Source organism: Nanorana parkeri, unplaced genomic scaffold (assembly GCF_000935625.1).
Source record: "Nanorana parkeri isolate BGI_ZX_2015 unplaced genomic scaffold, ASM93562v1 scaffold13, whole genome shotgun sequence".
Lineage (NCBI taxonomy): Eukaryota > Metazoa > Chordata > Amphibia > Anura > Dicroglossidae > Nanorana > Nanorana parkeri.
In genome coordinates this window covers 3,943,499-3,954,798 of record NW_017306281.1, presented here as the reverse complement: position 1 = coordinate 3,954,798, position 11,300 = coordinate 3,943,499, and the positions used below count along the sequence as shown (strand labels likewise).

Sequence of the window (11,300 nt, the reverse complement as noted above, 5' to 3'; positions counted from 1 at the left end):
CCCCCCCCCCCTTAAGCATAGTCTAAAGGGGTTAATCTACCTTGCTTCTAGTGACCTAATCTACAAACCCCTTCATTTCCTGGAAACCTACATAAGGAAGTTGGCCAATTACAATGGAGAAGGGTTTTTGTGTAGGTTTTGTTTTTATTTATACGAGATGGCACCCACAATATCCCTTTTTTAGATGTGCTCGTTGATTTATTATCCTTGCAAGAAAATGGTGGTCTAAAAAAACCTACGCCTCCTAAAGGGATGGTTTCCTTGATGTATTTGCATTAAAAAGGCAATGTGTCTGCTGATAATTTATCAGGAAGCAGACTCCAATCCGGCTGGTCACTTGATTATGCCAGGGCTTGATTTCTGTGGACATTCATTTATTTTTTTATAATTTTCTTTTAGTACATGGGTGTTCTTTCATAGTTACACCCTAGTTACAACCTTAGGTGTGTGGTTTTTTTTTTGTTGTTCTTTTTTCCTCTTCCTCCCTTCTCTCCTTTCCTGCTCTGTAAAATGTATATATGTATTTTTAAGTCTTGTGTGAACTCTGTCCTTCAGTAAAACCACAAATTATTGTGTGGACAGATGAAATCTGCACAAGGCCTTAACTTGTAACGTGGCATTTCTGCACTGTAGCGTCTACTCTGTAGCCATTGTGTTTTGGTATACTCTAATACTGACAGATGGGGCAGGTGCTGGGTCTGACAACTTCGACAACAATTGCTTATCATGAAACTGGGGTGTGAGTAAAGCAGCTGCCTATAGCAACTTTTTTTCTTCCCTGAACAAAGGGTAGCTAAGCATTACGCATTATGAATGTTTGAAGCAAGCCAGTGCTGTCCTTGAACCAGACAAAGTCAAATGGTTGTAGGAAATGTATACTTGCTTTCTTCGTGTTCCTGTGCTGCCACTGAACATTACGGTTCATAATTTCCCGAAGTAAAATATTATGTCTGTTTTATAGATGGCTAATATGAAGTGTGTCTTTTTTCTTTTTCCCTACCAGGCAAGGGTTAAAGACTTGTTTTGGTCTAGGGTGTAAAATACTCGCCAAACCTCAGCCCCACCTGACTGCTAGAACGGTCCCTGCAGCCTCTCTTCCCCTCCACTCAGTGGTGGAATGTCCCTTTTTGCATACTCACGTCCTATACAGTGTATTAGACATGTTGATTCATGGATCCTTAGGCCACTGGAACAGAGGACCGGTCTAGCAGCCAGGCGAAACTGAGGTTTGGGTGAGTATATCCTCTCCTCCCCTTTTTTACACCCTAAACCAAAACAAGCGGTTAACCCTTGCAGTGTGGGGGTGAGCCCATTGCAAGGGTTAGGTTTTGTTCTGCTCGGAGTCCTTTTAAGCTACAAGTGTTTGTTTGCCGTGACCGGTTACCTTTTTAAAAAAAAAAGTTATAACTCCCCAGTCAGTATGCAAAACTCCCAGGCATCTAATAATCACACCTCAAAATAAACCTTAAAGTGACAAAGTAAAAAAATGTTTTCCCCTCCCCCCAATGTTAATGTCGGGACTTACCTTTAAAGAGTTTTCTTAATCCGATCTTCCTCATGTTTTAATCTGTCCCTCCAGCGGTGCGGCGGCTCTCCAATCAATCGCTGACTCCTCTCTGCTTGCAGGCACTTCTGATCCAGCGGTGTCTGCATGCGGGTGCACGCGTCCATAGACTTGCCTTTCGTCTCTGCTCGCCTCCCGGCCGAAACTATGAACTGTGCATGGGCCCGCCCCAAGATGCTTTGCAGCCGCCCAAGCAGTTTCGGATTCTCGGGCGGGAGCGCGCGACGAAAACAGGGTAAGTGTAAACCGCTGTTAAAGCGGGTTTAAAAAAAAAACTTTTTGCCTATATCTACTGCTTGCTAGCAGTAGATATAGGCAAAAAATGGAGGGTTTAGAAACCCTTTAACTGAGCAAAAGCCCTCTATTCCACATATCTTTACTGTTATTAGACTGGCTAAGTGTTTTACATTTTTAAATTAATGTCACAAAACATAGGAAGTGTTTGTCACAGGCCTACCTGGAAGGATGGGAACTGGAAGGACTTGGAACTAATGGATGTACAGTGACAGTTATACATATGAAGATGACATTGTGCGGTGACATCATGCGGCATAGGTTTTAAGACTGGACAAATCTCAGGAGCCGCGCAGAAAAATAACAGATGTGGTTGTATGTTTGGCTTTGATTTTGCAGAGGTTTCAGACGACTTTTATATTTGGACGTTTGCTGAGTTTTCAACAAACACAACTTCTAAACTACAACGCTGAACATAAAAACAAAACACAGGCCATGTTAGGCCCACACGTATGTGCAGCACGGGTGAGCGTACGGCCGTGTACTCCCCATAGAGAACAGGCAGCTGCGTACAATCACACGCAGCACCTGTCCTTCCCGGGAACTGCCCGATACGGCCGTGCACACTGCACAGATCTGTGCGCCCGACTTAGCTGTGTAAATGAGGCCTTAGGTTAAATTTTAGGAAAGTTTCCTTCAGCTATTTTTGGTAATTCGCCTTACTTTTGTCACTTTGTAAAATATGTTACTTTGCATCAAGTTTATTTGGCCACAAAATTCATTTAGTGTCTAAGAATATTATTGGTTTACAACTTGCTGCTGGCCAGCTAGATTCTGCAGTTAGCAGCTGAATGTAAACCTAGGGGAACAATAGCCAGCCTGCTATTGGCCATTTCAAATTGCAATAGCAGGCTGCTCCTGCCCTCTTTCCATTATCCTGCTGGCTTTGGAATCTAGCAGGGTCGGCTGCAAGGTTGGTTGCTTGAGAGTTACTATTAACTCTCCAGTAACCAGAAACTACAGTTATGCAGCACCTACCGATCCCCGAGGGTACCTGATAACTGAGTTTACTGTGTATACGTTTCTGTACACATACACAACTAAGCTTTGATTTGCATTATCAAAAACAACTATCGTATGTATTCCTATTACAATGCTGATGATAAAACAGGATTGGATATTCTGGGCCTTTCCAAAGTGGAACTAAAGTCAAAACCAATGACTACCCAAAATTTGGGGTTTGCTCATTGCTAGTGAACTCACCAGGAGAAACTGAGATTGAATCTCCCAAACTGGTACACGGAGAGCAAAAAAAAACCTGAAAGGTATACTAATCCCCCTCTATCCAAAACTAAAAATGCCTAAAATCTTATTTCTGTACGCGTCTCTGGGGGTTTAGGAAAGTATGTTGCAATCTCCTACCCTTGGCCTGATCTAGTATGCGAGACCGTGTCTGAAATTTCTCAAGATCATAAAAAGATTGCGATTTTCTTTTTATATTTTTCCTATGTTTAACACATGCATGGGAAGTCAGGAAATGCAAATCTTTATCTTATTAATTTACTTATTTTGTTTTAAAGTTTCTTTTGTGGATATTCCACTTTTATCCCCTTTTGCTTCTAAATCGCGTATTCTTGCCTTTTTTCTACAACAGTTAAAATAAATCTGTGCCTGGACTATGCACCCTAAGCTATTTACATCTCAACAAGTAGTAAAAGCACTTCTTAAACAAGCCATTGTTCACCTCTGTAGCAGCTATAGGCATTGTGGTCATATTCATCTTCAAAGTTCACAGCAAAGGCACTGAAATCTTAGCTCTTTACACTAGTTTGGCAGCCTTCTAATGTAGGCCCACAGCTTGTGTTTTCTAGGCTGAAACAGACTAAATGCAGAGATTAGTCTTTGAAGCAATTCATCATAAACTGCTAAAGAAGGGTTGGGGGATGGGTTGTGTTGAATGCTCTTACTCTTCGTTAAGAAGTTGTAAACCATTTAATGTCCATAGTCTAGGCACACACTGTTTCTTGGTGTACATCACAGTATGCAGGACCTTCCCTGTATCTGTGATCCTCTGTACTGGTTACTGCAAAACTGAGACCGGCTGACAGTGGAAGGGGTTATACAGGGCTGTCCTGAGACTTTAAATGCTTTCCAATGCCAACCACCTGGAGGTAGCAACATACTCGGTGGTTTAAGAATTCAACTCCAAGAAACTGTTTTTAGAGGCAAGATCTAAATCCTCGTATTTACTTGGTAGTGAGGAAATGTGTGCAACATAATAAGTTGGGCAGTTCAGATCTGAAAAAAATAAGCCCAGGTTTACTCATAAACCTTGGAGTGGTGGACCATAACCAATTTAGGTTATGCACCGTGTTTAATTCTGCTATTTTAAAATGCAGCTGAAGCCAAAACTTGTGTGGGTTTTTTTTTTTTTGTGGCGAGGGATTAAAACACTTGATGTTTTAATTGCGGTCTGTGTCCACATTAGGGAGAGTCACCCTCTTGATGTGTCCTGTTGAACATTAACACTGAAAGTGGAACAAAAAAACAAAATGTTGTGTTGTAGTGAGAACAGGAATAGATGGGAAATCTTCCAATGGGGACACTAGTTCTTCTGCCCCTCCTGATCACCAGGTATTTCCCTCAGTTTGTTGAGGTTATCTGACAGGAAGTGAAGAGAACTCTCCCCAATGGAACACAGATGGCAAAAAAGTTGAACCCCCCCCCCCCCCCCTCCCTTACTTTTTTAGCTTCAGTTCTACTTTAAAGATATGAGGTCCATACCCATTTAAAGCAGAGCTGAAGCAAAAACGTTTTACGTTTTTCAAGTACAGTAAGGCAGGGTTCAGCTTCATTATTAGCAGAAAGGTAATTTAGAGTCTATATCCACTTAAAGAAGAACTATGGGGTTAAGGCTCTTCCCCCATAGTTCATATGCCGTTATGTGTTCGCTCACCTCCCGATCTGCTGAGCCGGCCTGTGACAGTCTCATTGTCACAGGTCGGCTAGAACTATGAGGTGAGTGAAAAGCACCCCCCTCGTAGTTCTCCTTTTTAAATGATTTTTCTGCTAAATCAGCGGAAAAAAAAGCTGCTTGCAGAGGAGAGTTTTTTAAAACATTTAGATGTAAAGGTTACTGCAAAGATCATGTGCTCTGAAAACAAGTTTACACGGCGTAGTTCCTCTTTTTGATGGGTTTTGAAAAAGAAAACTTATTATTATTTTCTTTTTTTTTAATGGGTTAGCATTGCCCCGTGTGCAGCTTGCTTATGGTGATAAGAGCTCGCCAAATTGCTATTTGCATAGGATGTTAGGGAAATAATTCACTGTTGGACTTGCTTGGTTTGAGGCCTATTCACTCCTATGTATTTGCCTCTGATGCATTTTCTATTGAAATAAATGGAAGCTCCAGTCTCCTACTGTGGACAACAGTGGAGTCTGTTCACCTTACAAAATATTCTCTATAATATACAGGGGGCTGATGACTGTTCAACTGTTGGAAAAAAGCATTGTGTCCAATTATTGCCATTTCTCTGGGATGCATTTCCCCCGTCCTTGAACTAGGAAAGCTTTGTTCTATGACTGTTGGCCTAGCAGGTGAGCAGGGATTGTCGCGCCCCAGTCATTCACACCTGTATTTGCTCGGGAATACAAGATCACCTTTTCCCCTTCGGTCATCTTTGAGATCTTACTGGACATGCTTTTGAAATGCAGACAAGTGTGTGGTGCTGTCCACAAAAAAAGACAGCTGTGTATCTTTCCAAAAAAGGCATCTGTGAGGTAGTGTAAAGGATGCCATTGCTGACTTCTCCATCTCAGCGCTAGTTGCTTATCTTTGTGGTGACTTCAGTGGCTTCCATCATTTTTGGCCCTGGCCTGTTAAGCTCAAGACTAAAGATGTCCTAGATTGTAAATCAGACATTTTAACCTTTTCCACTCCACGAGGAAGGGAATGCTGTATTCCTAAAATTATCTCCCTTTTTGTGATCTAAAACCATCTGTGCTTAGGTAAAACATTTTTAAAGCGTCTTTTATTGACTTTTTGGGGTACTGCAGTTTTTCGCCGTTTCACGGTCGCACGCAATCTGTAAACTGGGCATGTTGGGTATCGTTTCACTCGTTGTAACCTCATCTTTTTATATTTCATTTAAAAAATGGGTAATTTGTTGTGTTTTGGGGCATTTAATTAAATTTGTCACTAAATTTTGGTGTTTAATAAGGAGTTGTGCTAATATTGCGCAACAAAAAAATTTTCAACTACCACCATTTTATTCTATAGGGTCTTGGCATTCAGAAAATATATAATGTTGGGGTTTTACGTCATTTTCAGGCCTAAAATGTGGAATATAACATGGGTGCAAAAAAATGAAAAAAGGGCCTCAGTCACAAAGGGGTTAAATACCTTCAACTAGTCAGACAAATGGGGGGGTTCTGTACCCCGATGGGTTATGTTGGAGGCTCTGTAAAGCCTTTTTCTCAAGCTGCAGATGGCTGGTTTGCTTCCCGACTGTCAGACTACCTCTACCCCCTCTAGAGAAGTCTACCAAGTGTTGTAGCAGTGTTGGAGATGGTCTTGTGTAGAGCTGAGACTTTTTATGGTGTATGGATTTCTTAGTTTTCTTTGTGCTTTTTTCTGATTTGCTGGTGTGTGTTGCAGTGGTGACATGTAGAGGATGACCGGATCCTTGTGCTGAAAGGATCCGTTTAATTTGCTGACTTAACTTGTGCTGTCACATACTCCACTGAGAGATGTGGACACATCCCATTGAAAATGCTGGTAGCCAGGGTTGTGACATGACGACTGCACTTCTAGCGGGATCACCAGCTTACTGAGCTCTGTATGTTCTGTAACAGATTTGACTGCTGGCCATTGATAACACTTTATAAGACCTCTTAAAAGGATCTCAATCTGCCTATGCGCTGTATCCCATGAACAGACTTCAATCCAAATACACATTATGTGTTCACGCTGTCACTGTGTTTGTAATGTGCGTGCAGGCTTTCTGCTTCGGATGTCAGTCAACTGAACTCTGGAGAAACCTGCTGATGCTTGCAGGATCTTTTTCCTCTTTGACCTGATAAATTCAGCAGTCTTCTGTAATATGTTTCAGGACCTTGTTTTGTTTCTCTTGGCTAGTATTCTGTACTGGTGCTGAGCAAACATGTTAAAGTTCAAGTGCATTTTGGACAAGTTTATTATGGTGCATAAGTTGTCTATTGTAGCCAGGGGTGGACAAATTAATATGGAATTTAGGAGCCGTTCTGTCTAGTCCACGAGCCAGGTTTATTTTTTAGGAGCCAGTTACATTGCTAACTAGAGAACCTCAAAAGTTGGGCACCAGCTGTAATTTGTTTTAAGGAACATTGGCTACCTGGCTTATGGGATTTGCCCCAGTCCTGGTTTAACCACTTCAGGACCGCCCACCGTAAAAACAACGTCCTGTCCTGAGGCAGTTATACCAAGAATGCAGCTGCTGCAGCCGTTTTCTTGGTATCATTTTAAAAAGCAGGCCATTTGCTGTTTAACCCCTTTAATGACCAAGGACTTTTTTCATATTTTATTTTGCACCCATGTTTAATCCAAATTTTAGGCCTGAAAATTACTTCAAACCCCCAAAACATTATATATTTTCTGAAAGCCAAGACCCTGTAGAATAAAAGGGTGGCAGTTGCAAATTTGTATGTTGCATGATATTAGCGCAACGTATTAAATCCAAAAAATCGTGTACTGAAGTTAAATTTAGTGCCCAAAAACACCATTAAAATACCTAACGGCCTGCAAAATTCAGTACCCGAACAAAAAGTCCATATACGCTTTAAAAGCTCTAGAGCTGCAGCTAACTATTATTTTCAAAATCGATTAGTTAGCCGATTATTACGTTCGATTAATCGGATATAAAATAAAAGTAATTTTAAAAAATGGCTCCAGTGATGGGACTACTAGCTTTGTATTGAGATTGCAGTCCATCACAGGAGCAAGCTTGGAGTGGTGGAAGTAAAAAAGAAAAAAAAAAGTTTGTGGTGTGCAATATAGTGAAATGAAAAGTGTAACATTATACAGCAATGATGCAGAATGGCATCTGCTATAGAGGACTGCAAATCCCACTATCCCAGCAATACATTATAGAGCACCACGTGTGGGAAAGTGCAGGCTTACGTGAGCAGTCTTCAGCAACTTGTTTCTGAGATCAGGCCTGTCTATCGGTGGCTGTCATCCGCCCACACCTGCTCCTCCTTACTTCTTCTCCCTGTGCCAATCGTGGATGTGGGCGGGCGGTGAGCGTGAGGCGGGGAGGAGGTGCGGCGTGTGGATGCGGCTGGGCGGGTCTGGCAGCGGCGAGCGTGAGGTGTGGCGCGCAGCGTGTGTGGACCTGTGACAGGGCCTACCAATCGGAAGCCGATTAATCGATGATTGAAAAAGTTGACAACTTTTTCAATAATCGAATTTAATCGATTATGTCGATTTAGTTGTTGCAGCCCTAAAAGCTCCTACAGGTCATCAGTTTTGAGATGCACATAAATATTGGCCCTATAGTTATTGCTCTCGCTCTGGCATGCGCTGCGATATGCAACATGTGTAGCACAATTATAGTTTTTGTATGTAGGCGCACCCAACGCGTGTTTATGTTATGACGTGCGTGCTGGCGGGCAACTTTACATTTATTACATTTAATATCTTTAAAACATATATTTTTTTAACTTTAATTGCTATCGCATAGGAAGGCTTACAAGCCCCCCCATGTGATAGCATATTGGTGGTGACAGGTACTCTTTAGGCCCCGTTCACATTGCGCGATTCGAAAATCACGCGTTTGTTGCGCGATTTGCATTTTGCGCGATATCGCGCAAATGCTTGCATTTAGAATCGCTGCAAAATCCGCTCCAAAAATGGTCCTGCTGTAGCGACACACGACCCGCGACAGCAGGACCCTTTGCCCCATTGAGATGCATTGAAGAGCAATATCGCGCGGTAAATAGCCGCAATATCGCGCGGTAAATAGCCGCAATATCGCGCGGTAAATAGCCGCAATATCGCGCGGTAAATAGCCGCGATATCGCGGGAATTACCGCGCGATAAATCGCTCAATGTGAACGGGGCCTTAAGGTGACACCGGGGGTCCAAAGACCCCTAATTTCACCTGTCCAGTTGAAATGAGCTATTGAAGTGCAGATAGTTTGCCGGCCCGGAGAAGCGATTTGGTGACAGCTGAGTCGCCAGAATCCCTTCTATTGTAAAGTCGACAGTCTGTTTACAATTGTAAAAGCTGAGTCCTGGCGTCTTTAGTCGCCGGGAGTCTGATTTGAACGGCCCTGGTGCCAGTGACTTACTAATGGACGTCACTAAGGGGTTAAATACAAGCAATCCCACGGCTGTACAGCCGTCGGATCACTTGTGCAGCGCTGTGTGCCCCCCCTCCACTGCCACGCTCCTGTACCCCTGAGGGGCTTTAAGCCAGCACGGCAGGTCTCCCCTGACTGACCGGAGAGATGATCAGCAGGCTTCCAGCCGCTGATCTCTCTGATCACTGGACCCGGAAGTGACGTGTATGACATCACTTCCGGTGTCACTGTTTACAGTCTCAAGCTCTTAGAGCCAGGAGAAGAAGCCGGAGAAGCAGATCTCTGCTTCTCAACTTCTTTGGGGTCCCTAGGTGACATTAGGGGTCTGAAAGACCCCTGATGTCTCCAGAAAGAGGACCTGTCACATTATTTGCTATTACATATCATGGTTTTCTAGCCAAAAATTGTGTGTGTGAAAATCTATTCCTAATGAGCGGAAAGATTTAAAACCAGCCCCTAATCGCCTCTAGCAATTACTATGTAGTAAGATGCTTTAAACATCGCAACAAAGACAGCACACTTGCCTGTCCTCTAAAATGGGGAATCTCCCTAATGGGGACACACACAGCAAACAATCATTTCAAATCATTCTCTGCTCCATCTAAAAGTTTTAAATAAAAGCCTGTTTTCTGAGCCTACTGCAGTGTGATACACACGCACATGCCTGCACTGTGTCTTGGTCTCTCTCCTTACAATAATGTGACTCATCTGATTTGTAGCCTTTCACAAACAATCTGTTTTCCCTTTCTCACTTTCACAATCCTTGCTGACTTGGTTCCTATGAGTGTGTGTGTTTGTATGTGACAACCTTTTTGCTTTTTAGAAGATTGTGCTGTCGTATGAATAGTAGTGCAATGTCTAGGATTAAATACATTTTGCACTTCTACCCATGTAATGACGTGTTCAGAGTAGATATACATAAATGTACACAATTCTATCATAACTGGATTGGTCTTTGGAAGCCAATCTTAATATAAAAATAAAGCTGGACATGGACCTCTCGCTCATCTTTAACACAGAGGTGGGTTGCGGTGTTTTCTTGAAAATGGAAAGGGGTTTTTCCCCCTATGTATCTGAATGGAAAACCGCCATTTTCGTGTGGTCTGATCAACCTGTGCTCGGAGCAATGCAAAGCCTTCCATTGCTGGTTTACTAAAATTGCTTGCAGCAATTCTGACTTTGACTTCAATTAGTCGATTGAGTTACTGACTGAACTTGCTAGCAGCCAGTTGAAACGTTTTTTTGTATACTTTGGTGACTTGGAAAGTTCTGAGGCCATTAGAACAGCATTGGAAGTAGTCAGCCAACATTATCAAGGACAGGACAGCAGTAGCAGCTTGCATGCTACACGCAGTAGAGGTTTCCTTTTTTTAAGCACCAGTTTTCATGCACTTCTAGCAAGCCAAAAAGTGGTGTGATTAGGCGGAGCCTAAGGAAAATGGTGAAGGAGGTGTAGAAATGGTGTGATGTGTCATTCGTAGCTGCTCATATCAGCAGCTTCCATCAAAGATTACACCAGTGTGGGTGTTGTATGCAAAATAAATTGTGGGGAAGAAAGAAGAACTCTGTCTTCTGTACAGTGAATAATAATGAAGGCACTTGGAATAGGAACTCTATGCATAATGTGTATCGGATATGTTTGAAAGATAATTAATGGATGACTGTACACTTAATTTTTTTTTTAGCTTTCTATGGCTCTCACATTGCAGGATATGTCGGTTATCCCATACACTGGAATTTCAAGTATTTCAATACAGTCCTCCAAAATGTATCTGTCTTGGGTTACAGCCGAGCTTAAATCATTTATTTTGGGTTAGAGAAGTGCAATGTCCATAACAGATTGGCCAGTGTTTCTGCTAGAAGTATCAAAGTTTGTGTTTGACCTCAGATATTGCACAAGAGAGAAAAAGCTGTCCAGTAATTGCATTTTGTTTTGCTATGTTTTAAGAACTTGGTGGGGGGATAAAAACAAAATTGTGCATCAACTCGTGACAACCAGAAAACAGCTTTTCATTCAGTATAAACATGACTGATTTTGCTTTCTGCCTGCTGATGCACACCATTGTTTGTTCTTTTGTGCTGTGATTTTTTTTTTAATATGCTCATTTCATGTTTTTGTATTTTTGTGAGGCATTTTTTACTTTCTCTCATTCCCCAAACA

At 42.2% G+C, this 11,300-nt stretch overlaps 1 protein-coding gene across 1 annotated transcript in view; it reads left to right on the top strand.

Moving 5' to 3' along the window:
* The window catches only part of SCARB1 (scavenger receptor class B member 1), an 85,544-nt gene that overhangs the window by 34,326 nt on the left and 39,918 nt on the right, over positions 1 to 11,300 (top strand). The gene's annotated exons all lie outside the window — the stretch shown is intronic.